This window comes from Amyelois transitella, chromosome 8 (assembly GCF_032362555.1).
Source record: "Amyelois transitella isolate CPQ chromosome 8, ilAmyTran1.1, whole genome shotgun sequence".
NCBI lineage: Eukaryota > Metazoa > Arthropoda > Insecta > Lepidoptera > Pyralidae > Amyelois > Amyelois transitella.
In genome coordinates this window covers 4,699,512-4,702,930 of record NC_083511.1, presented here as the reverse complement: position 1 = coordinate 4,702,930, position 3,419 = coordinate 4,699,512, and the positions used below count along the sequence as shown (strand labels likewise).

The 3,419-nt window shown below is 31.4% G+C and overlaps 1 non-coding gene across 1 annotated transcript; it reads left to right on the top strand.

The window, feature by feature from the left end:
* The first annotated feature begins 2,678 nt into the window (after nucleotides 1-2,678).
* LOC132902046 (5S ribosomal RNA) lies at nucleotides 2,679-2,797 on the top strand. Its single transcript, XR_009656983.1, has one exon. It is a non-coding gene; the product is annotated as a 5S ribosomal RNA (ribosomal RNA).
* Nucleotides 2,798-3,419: the final 622 nt, after the last annotated feature.

Below are 3,419 nucleotides of genomic sequence, written 5' to 3'. Positions count from 1 at the left end.
TCTCATTATATATCCTAATGTAAAACTAGGACGTGTCAGCCGTGCAAGAAATAACTTCCTATTAAAACTGTCCAACTGTCTGTTACAGTACACGCGACTTAAGTCACGAAAGACCAGTCAATTTAGTAACTTTCTTACCTTTAAATGGTATTTTTCTGGTTGTATCACAAAATTCTACATTAAAATTACTTATCAAATATACTTTTTGTTATATGTAACTTAAAAGTAATATTTATGTATCAAAATAAAAAATTATTTAGGATAAATTAATCTTATGTGCAATACGCTTTATTGCTCTCTGGTTAGATAGATATCTAACCAACGATTGTGACAAATGAATGAAAGGGAATGATGAATTTAAGCAAACCTCTTCATATTTATGACTTACACCACACGGAAACATTTACTGATCGGAACTCTAATCTGTGTACACGTCGATTTTCATTACGGACTGACCGCTTTTTATAGAGGTGTTGTCTCCCAACACCAATTTATATTTAAATTATTTATAAAACAATGGACTTTTGGGATAATCAAGGCAGTATAATTTGTGGAACAGAATTAAATAGTAGATTATACACTAAAATTCTGCAAATTTCCTTCTATTGTATTATAAAAAATGATACTAAGTATCTGATTTTTCAAGAACTTGTAACAAAGTTAGAATTGGCAGGTGGATTATATGCGGAATGTTATTTGTGCTCAGAGTAAGAAATTTAGATTTAATCATAATATCAGTTTCATTGTAAGTTATTGAATACTTTGAAGAAGGTTTTAATTTTCATCTGTATTAAAAAGCAATTTTCCATCAAGTGAAAACGTAAGTAATAAAAACGAACGCCAGTATAAAATGGTTAGAAATAAAATTAGAGATATTTCATTTTGTGAATCCAACATGATTACTTCAAAACAGTTTTCACCGTCAAGCTTTTAAATTAAGCTGCATCTGCTTTAAAAAGTTCCTAGTTTTCAACGAATGAATCCAATATTCAAATTAAAGGAACACACAGCGTCGGAAAACCCAACAACATTAATATGATTTAGTTTCATTTTTGCGGAATAGTTCCACGGAAGTTTTACCTTCCCCAAAACTCACCCAAAGTTATTACTCTAGCAAATAAAGTTACACAAAAATTGCTTCGCCCCGGCCTTTCGTTATATTACTTCCAAACTTGACCGCTTACCACTAGTAATAAAGTAATTCCTATATTCGTGATGTTTGAGAATGTGGCGTAATGACGTTGATACGTTTATCAGATCCAACTTGGTATTTTCCAACAATTTATTGTGTTAACGTGAGAACAGCAAAACTAAAATCGTGGAGTACTATTATTGGCATAGCACATTGCGTGCGTCACGGAAAACAATTTGAGGAAAAAAATGTAATGAACGGTTTCATGGAAATTAGAAAAGTAGGGAAACTTTATTATTATTAAGTCTTATAATAGTTATGTATGATTTGTGCGATGACAAAGCAAATTGGTGTAACAAATTAGGGATGTAAGTAACTTATTAGGGATGTGTCATTTTGAATAAGACTACGAAATTTACATTATGATGGTGTGATTCACAGACACTCAAGACAAGTTCAAAAATAAAATTTATTAGGAAACATCACTTTTATAAAAAAAGTAAAAGTTAAAAGTGGTCCATCAGATATCTCATAGAAGAAGACTGAAAAAAAGATAATATTTTAGAATCATACAAGAAGAACAAATATGAGTCACGGCAAAGCAGAAAAGAAGCATATGACATCCATGAATAAAACTTGCTAACCAACCTGACTGGCGACTGACTCTCTCTCTCTCTCTCATATTTATTATTTAGTAATTTATGTACACGTACGTACATTTATGTAGAATGATAAACACAAAGAACATAATAACATACATAGGTTCTGCTTATTTCTAAAGAAATATCTTTCAGCAGATTGAAGAAGACCTGATTAATGATGACTTTTTATAATAAATGTATTACCACGAAGAAAAAGTTTTCGCCCGCGGCTCCATCCACATGAAACAAAAATATCCTATGCTCCGCTTCGAATTAATAGTTAAGTATTATCATACAAAAATCATCAAAATTGTTTCAACGTTTTGCCATGAAGGCGAACAGTTGAAACGAATAGTTACAATTAATATTATTACTTATTAACATGGAAGTATGGATTGTTGGAAGTTAATAAAAAAACAAGTAGGTACCTAAATAAAACTACAACACACCTTTATTAGCCCTACAGAACAACGTTGTAAATATAATCTGTAAACATTTACTAGTATTTTACAAGTCTACCCTTGGAATCACATCCCGGAAAACTCGAGCATCTCCCGGTTTTAACCCTGGAATGTTTAAAATTCCGGGAACGTTGGTGTCTCAAATGTTAACTTTATAAATAATTTAAGAGTACAGTGCACAGGAATCTTTGTATGATAAGTACTCGTACGTAAAATAAAACTTCTAGAATACGACTTATCATGTAGGTATTTGGTAGTCGGCATAAAAGTCGAAAATATCACGTTTTCTGCGTGGAATAACTGATATGCACAACTAGATGTGCCATCCCAGCTGTGTTCTAATTATTCTAATTACCCCAATTTTTCTAAATCATAATTTATTGATGTAACTGCTACATAGGAAAAGATTGTACAATACCAATTCTCAAATTCATAGATTCTATTGCCAACGTCCATACCACGTTGAAAACACCGGTTCTCGTCCGATCACCGAAGTTAAGCAACGTCGGGCGTGGTCAGTACTTGGATGGGTGACCGCCTGGGAACACCACGTGATGTTGGCTTTTTGCGAACCCTTTTTTTTAAAGAACAGAGCTGAGCTAAACAAAATCCATAAGAAATAATATATGTATACCTTATCATTTTACTAGAAATTCATTTTTCTTGAACTACTTCATTCTTTCATTCTGTGTGCATAATACACGGTATAACTATAAAACGCGGCAGCTGAGCGGGGCGTCGCTAAATGGCCCGCACTGAGAATTTAGTACTAGATCGTGCTTCAATATACGAATTATATGATGATGAGAAACCATAAAATGCAATTTATAATATAGGAAAAATCTTTTAAAAAAATATTGAGCCGACTCCAAACAATACTTAGGTACACGCAATAACAGAAAAAAACAATTCAGAGTTTGTTTTTAAGAAATGAGTAACTTCAATTCAAAATATAAAATTATAAAAAGTAATATTATTTTAGAAACGGAAAGTAAAATACATAAATGGAATTTGTTTTTTCAGTAGAAATTAAATTTTCCAAAAAACTAAATAATGTAAAAATCTATCGCTGGAAGTTTTTCCTCGAATCGTTAGATATAAATTTATTTTATTAGTTATGAAAAACTAATTTACAAACTTTATCATTTATATACATAATTTTGTATTCGTATTTGCGTGATCTAA